Here is a 12,187-nt window from a genome sequence, read left to right as displayed (position 1 = left end):
ATTTTTCATCTTATATTCTAAAAAGTTTAGAATGAGAAGTGAGACTATTCCTGCAGTGAAAGAAGTGACAATAGTGCAAAGTCACCAAGAGCCATAAAATGAGAGGGTAGATTGAATAATTCCATCAATGGGTGTTTACATATGCTATCATATAATTTTATAGTTTTGCATAATGTCAATAAAATATCATAAAACCCAACACATACACTATTGTGATGTCAAAGTATACATATTCATTTCTTAAAGCCACTAGAGGGCACCTGTAGCTCTGATGTCCTTATTACACAAGGGTTGGCTGGCTGTCATCACTTTGAGATGGATGACTTGGAATGTGCACCTGGACCATTTTGCTTTGGTCTAAGGGAGATGTTAGTCAGGAGCTAAAGTGAAGTTTTACCTCTGGGGGGAAAAAAAACGTATCATAGGATATTCACCACAGCTGGTTGGTGCAATAAAAAACACTCCAAGAGGTAAGTGTAATATTTACTAATGTATATTTACATGTCACAATTTCTGATACAGGCTGTTCTGCATAAATGCATTGTCTGAGTGATACTCACTATTACACTGAACAAATAAGTCATGCTCATACATAGTACAATAATTATTTAATCACTTGTGGTATCTACTTATATTTAATTTGGGAAAAAACTTAATACAGCAATTAATATGTAGATTGGCAGCTTTCTTTGATCTGGTTATAAGGTGCATTGTTTGTATATTTGACATCCAAAGCTTGTACGCTTCAGAGCTTTAGTCAAATGAGCTAAGTCTTTCTAAATTTCGCAGGTAAATGACTTTTTTTCCAAGCTAAGTTTGTATAAGCAGTAGCAGATGATTTGCATGTACATTCAGCATTGCAGTAGATGAAAATGCCTGAAAAGTGAGTAGAATAGTTTATTATACTGTACTATACATACAGTATACAGAGCACAGCTACAGAATTTGCCTATTATTTGCATTGCCATGCCATAGTGGTAACATGAAACACATATACACTATATTACCAAAAGTATTGGGACACCTGCCTTTACACACATGTGAACTTTAATGGCATCCCAGGCTTAGTCCGTAGGGTTCCATATTGCGTTGGCCCACCCTTTGCAGCTATAACAGCCACAACTCTTCTAGGAAGGCTGTCCACAGGGATTAGGCATGTGTCTATGGGAATGTTTGACCATTCTTCCAAAAGCACATTTGTGAGGTCAGGCACTGATGTTGGATGAGAAGGCCTGGCTCGCAGTCTCCGCTCTAATTCATCCCAAAGGTGTTCTGTTGGGTTGAGGTTAGGACTCTGTGTAGGCCAGTCAAGTCCCTCCACCCCAAACGAGCTCATCCATGTCTTTATGGACCTTGCTTTGTGCACTGGTCCGAATCATTTGGTGGAAGGGGGATTATAGTGTGGGGTTGTGTCAGAAACCATAAAATCAGACTGTCTTGGAGTACAGTTAAATCACACTTGTTTAATAATAAAAGTAAAAAGAACAAATGTAGTCAAAACATAGCCAAAGTTCAGTAACCAGAACGGATAGTCAACCAAGCCAGAAGTCAGGGATCAATGTAGTGGAACAGCAAGCAGGATCTGGAGCCAGAAGAGATGTCAGCTAAGCAAGTCTTTAAACAGGAACGCAGGAGATAGTTTCTGTGATGTTGACCAAGGCGAAGGCAGAGATCCACTGGGCTGAACGGCTTAAGTAGGCAGGACTGACGAGCAGGATATCATCAACAGCTGAGTAACTGTGGAGAGATAGTAGCTGGCAATTAGCCGACAGCTGGGCGGCCAGCTCTGAGAAGGAAGGGCTGAGCCCAGCCCTGACAGGTTGTTTTTCAGGGGTTGGGCTTGCCCCCTTAGTTTCAGTGAAGGGAACTCTTAAGGCGTCAGCATACCAAGACATTTTGGACAATTTCATACTCGCAACTTAGTGAGAACAGTTTCGGGATGGCCCCTTCCTGTTGCAACATGATTGTGCACCAGTGCACAAACAAGGTCCATAAAGACATGGATGAGCAAGTTTGGGGTGGAGGACCTCAACCCGACAGAATACCTTTGGGATGAATTAGAGCGGAGACTGTGAGCCTTCTCTCCAACATCAGTGCCTGACCTCACAAATGCGCTTCCGGAAGGATGATCAAACATTCCTCCTAAACCTTGTGGACAGCCTTCCCATAAGAGTTGAAGCTGTTATAGCTGCAAAGGGTGGTCCAGAATAAGATAAAACAAAGCTCCCCGTGGAATTGCTGTCAGTTTTGGATTACAAGAGGAAACAAATGACTCCTGACCCTTCAAAGCAGTTGGATCAATATTCTATGTCAAAATATTGTTCTCTGGACACTAAATGCGACACTAATCTCTGGTTTAAAATAATCTATTCAAGAATGTATTCTTAACTTAAAAACGTACCTTCCATTGTTCTCAGCCTCCTTTTTTGCTTCTGTCATCTGGCCTCTTGTTAGAGGGTGGCTATGTTTGTTCTCCATGATCTCTCTGTTTGTAGAAACCTAGCCACCCTATCTTGCTGGCTCTGAAGATGGACTAGTGACTATGAGATTTGTTGTAGTGTGCATGACCTCCACTAATTTGCACTGCTCGTTCCAAACAAAAGGAAGTGAAGATGAAAAGGAGAGGTTTGGGAGCTCACAGAGGACGTTACAAGGAGGCAGAAAAATATAGTAAGAAACAATTTCATTAAAATTAGGTTACAGGGCAATTAAGTAGTGGATGTGTATGGATTATTTGTGGAGAAAAGGGATATTGTTTAGTATCATTTAACTGTGTTTGCCTTTTAGTGTAAAAACACACCAGTTAGGTTTATAAAATGTTTTAGTGGGCTTATTAATTTAAAAAAAACGCTATTTTGTCTTTACAGAAAACACTGAAACTTCAGCTTCAACATAAATTATGGGCTAGTTTACACTTGCTTCAAAACAAGGCTTCGGACATGCTTTGTTAAAGCTCTCTGATTGCCAGTCAAAGCTCCTGTCGCTAAATAAAATGGTTAGATTACAGTCCTGTTTACACCTTGCTTTTGCTTTGCTTTGCTTCGGCTTCGCTTCAAAAATTATACCCCATTGTCGCTTTAGTTGTGCTTCAAAACGTCTTCAAAGCCTCCATAGTAATCCATGGCAAAACTCGCTTGAAGCCCCACTGAAGCCTCACCGAAGCCTCATTGAAGCTCATCGAAGCTTCGCAAAAGCCTCATCGAAGCCCCATTGAAGCCCCACCAAAACCTCATCGAAGCACCAAGCAAAAGCAAGGGGTAAACAAGGTGTAAACAGCACTATAAGCTAACCATTTTATTTATTGACAGGAGCTTTTTACTAGCATTCAGAGAGCTTTAACAAAGTGCGTCCGAAGCCTTGTTTTAAAACAAGTGTAAACTAGCCCTAAAAGAGTCTTATAATGAAATGTCCCTACAACATAAATACATGAGCACTAATATACTGGGGATGTTTCTAGATATAAGGAATAGTGCAGCTCCCAAATGAAACCAGCCAACCAACCATGCACGCTCCATGTCTCCCTGGTGGGAATGGATACCTGGGCCTGCATTGCAGCAAGTACACAGTATTGTTCACTGAGCCATAGTGCTGTCCATCTGATACACTTTCTTAATGAACAATGAAACTAGTTGCAGCTTTTGATGTACATTGGTCAGGTAATCACTAATTTGAAGTACTGTGACCAGAACTCTCACTGCACTAGACCCCTTCTAACACACGAACATGTTAAACCTCATGCAACTTATAATATCCAAGTGAAAGATATAACACGAATATGTCAAAAAAATAAAATAAAAATAAAAAACAGAATCACTGAGTTGGAAAAAGGATCAGCCACCTTATGTCAGTATTTTGTTGGCCCACATTTTGCTTTAATTACAGCTTTTAGTCTGTGGGGATATATCTCTACTAACTGCACATCTAGACTTTGCAATATTTGCCCACTCTTCTTTGCAGAACTGCTTAAGTTCAGTTAAATTTGATGGTGACCGTTTGTGGACTGCAGTCTTCAAGTCATTTCACAGATTTTCAATGGTATTTAATGAGGAGCTCCAGGCTCTTTCAGAAAAAAATTAAAAGTCAGCAGCTACAAATACTGTAGCTGCTGACTTTTTAAAATTAGGACACTTACCTGTCCTCGAATACAGCAGTTTCTTCACCCCAGCTGATTTTTCAAATGGCTGCCGGGTGCTGCCGCCGGCATCTCCACTAAGGGAAACCTGCAGTGAAGCCTTGTCACGACCAGTTCCCTACTGCGCATGCGCGATTCGCTTTCCACTTTGCAAATGGCCTGCCGACGGGGGAAGGAGGAGAGGGGCCAAACTTCCTGATGACTTTGCCGTGGCGAGATCAGCCAGAAGTGGGAGCGAGTACCTGTCAAAACCAGGTACCCCCCCCCACGAAAGGTGCCAAATATAGCATTGGAGGAGGCAAACAAGCCTTTTGGCTGGAGCTTCTGATTAAGTCTTGGCTCTGACTAGGCCATGCAAGGACATTCACCTTTTTCTCCTTCAACCACTGTGTGGTCATTTTTGCTGTGTGCTTTGGATTATTGTCATGTTGAAAGGTAAACCTTCTTCCCATTGACACCTTTCTGGCAGAGGGCAGCAGATTTCCTCAAGAATTTGATGGTATTTTGCCCCATCTATTTTTCTTCTATCCTGACAAGTGCTCCAGTCCCTACTGCAGAGGAACAACCCAATACCAGGATATTACCACGTCCATGCTTTACTGTAGGAATAGTGATATTTGGATGGTGAGCTGTATTGGATTTCCGCCAGACATATTGTTTGGTGTTGAAGCCAAATAATTCAATTTTCAGTCTCATCTGACCATCTTAAATGCACCTTGAAGATTCTGAGGCCACATGTAAAAAGGTGTTCTGGTCAGATGAGACTAAAATTGAATTATTTGCGATGGTATTGCACGGAGCAACCTTGAACCACCTCTTTTGGGGTCCCCTGCTGACAATTTCTGCTCTCTCTTCTGTGTCTGCCCCCATAGCAAGCGCTTGCTATGGGGGCAGACACAGAAGACAAAGAGTGGAGACACCGGCAGGCATGTGGGCTCGCTCCTGATCCAGTCTATGTCTGTCCATAAACACACACAGTGAGGCTCATTTCCCGCCCGTCTGCTCCCTGCTCACAGGATTTATTGACAGCAGCAGGAGCCAATAGTTCCCACTGCCTCCACAAAGCCTGTGAGAGTGGGGAGAGGGGAAAGAGCCACTACAGGCAGGCACAGCACTTAAATAAGGGGATTTTTTTTTTTTCCTGGGGGGGTTTTGGTTTGGTGTGATTTCTATTTTTGTGGTTTTGTCTGTATTGTGTTAATGTCATTTTCATATAAAATAATAAAAAGGATTTGATTAAAAAAAAAAAATAAGGAGAACCACAAAGTGCAAGAATCCTTAGCAGCCATACACATTTCGAATCTCGGCTGGATCAGCAGGAACCGGGCAAGATTTAAACTGTTAATGGTCAGGTTGAATGTGCCAAGTTGATCGACCGATTGCTATAGCCACTAGCGGTAATCACTGTCTTCCCCTGGCAGGGACGGCTACTCCCACCCGTGGTTGCAGGAAAGAAATGTTCTCCGTGTATGGTTTTATCTTTAGTGGAGCCAGATTGCTGTCTCATTGCCCTGTGTCTAGTAGCAAGGCTGGCCAAGGTACATGTTATCTATAGGTTTATATTGCACAGTGTGAGTGATATGTTTGAGGCTGCCTCTCTGCAACTGGATGGGCTTTATCTTCACCACATAGACTGTAGATCCTTTTCAGCCACTGATAACAAAATTACCTCATAGAGGTGGTACTTATTGAAGCTGGAGTAACCACAGCTTTCAAACATTAGAGTATGAGGTAAAATCATGTATTCAATGCATTTGCACCCATATATTTGTTTAGACAACACTTGAGGTGGTACACGCTATAAAAAAAAAAATCAAAAGAAAAATCCCATATGAGGCATGATCATTCGATTTTAAGATAGTGTGTACACAACATCCGATTCAGACTTTCTAAATGAAAATTTCCAAAGGGACAAACTCCAAAAATGTTCTTGTACGTGAACATAACGAACAATTTTTGCTTAATATGTACTGAAAAATCAGATGCGAAAGACTGTGCATGATCAGAAACAATAAACAACAACAAAAAGCCTTTGTCATGCGAGAATTTTCATACATTATTTCCATACTCAGTTCTGAATTGCTGTGAAGCATCGGGGAAAACTGGACGATCGTTCACCTGATTTTCTTGTAGTGTGTACACCTTAAGTGAGATTCCCCTGGTCTCCTGTCTCAGTGACCATACAGGAAGTTCTACCCCAAGCTAAATGGGTTCATAAAGGAACCATTATTTTCCAACAGATTTTTAATTTTTTTTAAGCAGCTTTATGGTGCAGTGCTTGTTGAAACCCTGTGAACTAAAATAGTGAAGGTGATATCACAGCACATGGAAAAAAGTGCCCAGGGGTACAGAATATTCCAACCTCCAAAGAGTAAGGGCCTTAGTCCCAGAAACCCCTGGGGCACAAGGATCCTGACAGGGGCAAAGTACTCTAGTCCACTTTGTCCAAAAGCAGGTGGACTCCCCTCCCTAAGGGCCTGTTAGAGACGGTCCACAAAGCACTTGGTGAGGGCTCATCCAAAGAGAAACCACTGATGGGAGAAGAGAGAATACAAAAGGCCTTAGATCCTTTCCCTGACATCAGACCAGGCCTAAAAAACCTGCATTCTCTGTCCCTGTGAGTAAAAAAAACAAACCCACATGTGCATTTCTAGTGCTCATGCAATAAATAAATAATAAAAAAAAAAGTGCCAAGGCCTTTCAGCTGCTATAAATGTTCCTCTAGACTAGTTAAAAGGCCTGCCCAAGAAGTGTGCGCAAGTAAAATAAAAGTGATGTGACGAAGTACTGTTGAAACTCTATGGAGTCCCAAATCTATAGTGTTTTTCTGGCACCCCTGGGATGCTACCTCCACGGGGCACATCACTGGGAGCTTCTTGCACCTCTCAGCCCCTGGTCAGATGAGAAACTCCATCCCTACCAGAATAGCAATAGCATTTTTGTACAAATATGTTTGTTTTTTAACCACTTCAACATAATATATGTATCCTCAAAATGTGAAGTGTGGGTCCATGAAGAGAGAAATCCCATAATGCATATCCCTCCATATATACCCCCAAAAGGGCCACGGCAGGTTCCATCCTAACGCCATGTACAGTTAGCTGAATGGGCGAGCATGATCAATGCTCGCCACTGGATGGGGGGTGCACGCATGTGCGAGCATCCCCCGGCCATCTGGGATGGCACAGTATGTCCAAATGCAGTAACGGCGCTGGGGAGCAGGCCTACCGCGCTTGGCATACAGACATGGCGCCCATGTATAGGTGGCCCCTCCCGTATATGGTAAGGAGGGGACAGCAAGGGAGTATTGACCTCCCAATATCAATATAAAGCTTTGCACCTTTACACAACTTCACTCCCCATCTGTCTCCATACCCACACTCATACTTGATTGGCTTGTATACTATGTGACCTCTTTCATTATTTACTACATACACCTATATATGTTGGCTTTCCGGGTATATACTTCATTACCAGATATTTTTTTTTTTTAAATCTTTTTTATTAATAACCATAGAAAAAAAGTATACAAAACACACCGTATTGTGATACAGATACAAAAAAGGTAAGCATCCTTATAGCAGCTGGCGCTGTAACACACGGTATTGAATATAAATACATATATCAGAAAGGAGAAAAAAAAGAGTGCAACAAATTACTTTTCCCCCGTTTTTCTTCCCTTCCCTCCCATTCTTATTCCCCTCACGACCCACCCTCCCCCTAATACCACCCCCCTCCCTCCCCCCGACATTAAAGACACCGCACTCAGATTATTAGCACTGAACCCTATTGTGTTCTAGGACAACCTATATCACTGCAGAGCTTGCCTTTTCTCTCCAAGTCCGATCACCATGGGCCTTTGTTCTCCCCTTCCCTAAGGAAACCTCCTAGATTTTGCAATTAGTTCCAAAAAAGGTACCGGGTACTTAGCCCCTGGAGCCAAGGCCTCCATATCTTAATAAATTTATTATAGTTTCTTTTCTTAGTATATACCGTCTTTTCTGTCCAGACCAAGGAGTCTATTGTCCTAAGCCATTCCCCTGGAGTTGGAGGCGTTGCTGAGAGCCAGGATTGCGCTATCAATTTTCTCACCTGGTATAGGCACCTTATTATAGCAGTAATTATGTTAGCGTTCCCCGTGTTTCTTCTTACCAACCCCAAGATACACACCTTAGCGTCCATTTCTAGTTTGACTTTCAACCTGAAGTTTATTATTCTAACGACCTCCGGCCAATATCTTGCTAATTTTGGGCACCTCCATACCATGGGTATAAGATCTCCTGTCTTCAGACACCTAGGACATTTGTCGTCTGGTCTGCGACCAAACCTATACAACCTCCTAGGAGTGTAATACGCTCTATGTAACAGGAGGAGGTGCGAGGCCTTCTGTGATGGAGAGACGGACACTGTCGGCCCAAGTTCCAATATTCTTTTCCACTGGATGTCCGTCAACTCCCCCACATCCGCCTCCCACCTCTCCCTGGGGTCAGGAGCCGTTCGCTGGGTTACCATTTTATCCAATAACTGCTTATACACATCCGTAATCAGCCCTTTAGTAGTTTTTACTTTGACTATTTTATTGAGGAGTGGTGCTTTACACCACTCCATAGGGTAGGTCCTAAATTGAATGCCTAATGCATGCCTGATCTGCAGGTAGCTGTAAAATGTGTTGTTCGGAACTCCATATTCTAATCTCAACTCTGTAAAGGATTTTAGATTATTATCTCTATACAAATGAACTAGTCTATGTATTCCATGGCGTTCCCATATGACATTCCTTTCTATAGACAAAAACTCCCACAGGGATTTATTATACCAAATAGGTGAAAATTCGGTGATGCTCCTATACCCCATGATCTTCTTAACTATCTGCCAAGTTTTAGTTACTAGCTTATATGTTGGCAACTTTCGCTGAAGTGAGCCCGCTTCTAATGCTTCCACCAAGGACTTTTGTGGATTACCTTCTAACATTATTTTATTGCTGGCATGTAATTCACCCGGGGGCTCACATCCCCCAATATGCTGTAATTGGGCGGCCAAATAATAGCCATAGGAATGGGGGACTGCCAATCCCCCTTCACAAGTAGGTCACTGCAGTGCTTGTAGACTGATCCTAGCCTGGCCTTTTTTCCATATTAATTCCCTGAATAGGTAATTTATTTTCAGAAACCATTTTCTCCCGATCCATACCGGGGAGTTATGGAGGATATATAGCAACTGCGGTAGCCATATCATTCTAATCAGGTTCGTTCGTCCCGCCATAGATAGGGGAAGTCGGCACCAGATATCACATTTTTTTTTGAATTTTACAAGCAGGGGGGCCAAGTTGTCTCGAATGTAGTGGTTGGGGTCATTAGTCATTACTATACCCAGGTACCTCATCTTATCTGTTATATTTAACCCAGGAATACCATCAGGGAGGGTACTAATGGTTGGGTCGATCTGCAAAAGCAGTGATTTCTCCCAATTAATTACAAGGCCCGAAATCCTCCCGAACCCTTCTACCAACTGCATCGTTTTTTCCAAAGATGGTCCCGTGTCCCCCAGAAAAACCAAAACGTCATCTGCGTAAAGCGCAATTCTTTCCTCGACGTCTTTCCTCCTAAAACCCGTAGACCAGACGAGCTTCTTATGACCTCCACCAGTGGCTCCATTGCTAGAGCAAATAGTAGGGGTGATAGCGGACACCCCTGCCTTGTGCCCCTTTCGAGCGATAGGCTGTCTGAATACTCATTATTAACCTTTAATTTAGCCGTTGGGCAGCTATACAAGATTTTTACCCAGTTAATAAATGATGGGCCAAACCCGGATCTCTCCATTATCCCCCAAAGATACCCCCATTCCAGGCTGTCAAATGCCTTGGCTATATCCAAGGACATGACAGCTCTGGAATCCTTGCCCTCCACTGGGGTCTGGAAGTTCAAGTATGCCCTTCTAATGTTTACACTAGTAGATCTGTGGGGGATGAACCCTGCCTGATCTGGGTGTATCAGCTTAGTAATGCATTTACTTAACCTGATTGCTAGCACCTTCGCTAGGATTTTAATATCCGAGCAAAGTAGCGAGATCGGTCTATATGAAGATACATCCAGTTGATCCTTCCCTTCTTTTTGTATAAATATAATATTAGATTCTGTCATCGAATCAGGCAATCCACCTTCTATAGTCACCCCCTCTAATGTCCGCAAGAGGGTGGGGAGCAAAACCTCCCCATAATACTTGTAAATCTCCAGGGGGAGTCCGTCTGGGCCCGGGGATTTATGGTTAGGCATGTCTGCCACTGCGCTCTTTAACTCTTCTAGTGTTATGGGGGATTCTAGGCTAGCTTTATCTATTGCAGAAAGAATCGGCAACTCGACTCCCTCCAGAAATCTGTCCATCTCTCCCCTTACTGTAACCTGCTTTGACTTGTAAAGAGTACTGTAGAAGTCAAAAAAATGTCTCCTTAATCTTCGCAGGGCCAGCTGTAATTTCCCCACTTGGGGACCTGATCACAGAGATTATTGAGGATGGAGAATTAGAAAAGTGCTTGCCAATAAAGCCAGCATTCGGCCCACTCTTTCCCCCTCCTCAAAACACCTCTGTCTCTGAAAAAGTCTTCTATTCTCGGCGTTTCTAATTATTACTGCTTTATAATCCTGTTGCTTCCTGGTCCATAACTCCCTTGTTCCTGGATTGGGATCTAGAACATATTGTCTTTCCAGCTCCATGACCTCATTTCTAATGTATTCTCCCTATGCCCTTGATTTCCTCTTTACCCTTGTTATATGTTGGATCAAGAGCCCCCTAAGAAAGGCCTTTAAGGAGTCCCAGACCACCCCCCCGATGCTGTACCTGAGTTGTGAGATATAAACTCTTTTAAACTAGTGGATATTTCTTCCGTTCTCCCTATTACCTCCAACCATACTGGATTTACTGTCCAGGGACTCTGCATTTGTCTGTCGTGGGTATTCACCACTAGTTTCAGGGGTGAGTGGTCTGATATCCCTCTTGGGCAATATTCTATCTTATACACTAGGGGATGCGCTTCTTTATTGCCTATGGCTAGATCTATACGAGATAATGTGCAACGTGTCCCTGAATAGCAAGAGTATTGCCTGTCATTTGGATTACGGGTTCTCCAGAGGTCACACCACCCGATCTCCTCTAGAAACTGAGCAAGCCTTCCCTCCTTTGCCCCTGCTGTCCAGACGCCAGATGGAAGCCTGTCTTGGCCACTGTCAAGAACTGCGTTAAAGTCCCCTACTTCAATCATCGGGGTACCTATCTTATTCTCCATATATTCCAGCAAGGAATGTAGTATTTCCAACTTAAATGGGGGGGGGGCTGTATATATTTGCTATAACAAATGCTCTACCCACTATCAGGCAATGTAAAAAAATGTAGCAACCCAGTGTGTTGATCCGGACATCCCTGCAGGTAAACGCCACCCCTTTTTTAACCAGTATACTCACTCCCCTTGAGTAGGGGGAGTAAACTGAATGGAATTGCATTTGAAATCTTTTACCCCTAATTCGTAATTTAGACTCATTCGTCAGGTGCGTTTCCTGCAGGCATATCAGTCCAACACCCTGGGACTCCAGTTCTGAAAATACAGCAGCTCTTTTGACAGGGTCACCCATGCCCCTAACATTCCATGAGCTTATTCCAACTGTACTGGACATAAAAAAAAATAATAAAAAAAGATTCAATAAAAAGAGCAACCCAAAAAACAGGAAACCAAAAAAAGACCCAAAAAAATACAAAATTAGGGCCGGAAGGGAGGGTGGGCTCAGAACATCTATCTTATGCAGTATAAAATATAAACCACTCTTTTGCCCAAACCACCTAGTCAAACATATCAAACTTCTTACTTTACTACTTGCCATTTGTTTTAACTTATCTGTGATTTCTAAAACAACAAACAGTGCCCAGATATTTTTAATAATATTACTGTACCTGATTGGGCCATACACTATATAGACCCTTCCATAGGCGTGCGAACAGGGTGTGCCAGGTGTGCCTGGGCACACCCTAATCGCCTTGTGTGGTGCATATTCCCCCCTGTTTAGACCA

The sequence above is a fragment of the Aquarana catesbeiana genome, linkage group LG06 (genome assembly GCF_042186555.1).
Source record: "Aquarana catesbeiana isolate 2022-GZ linkage group LG06, ASM4218655v1, whole genome shotgun sequence".
NCBI classification, from domain to species: Eukaryota; Metazoa; Chordata; class Amphibia; order Anura; family Ranidae; genus Aquarana; species Aquarana catesbeiana.
Note: the sequence above shows the minus strand (reverse complement) of the source record.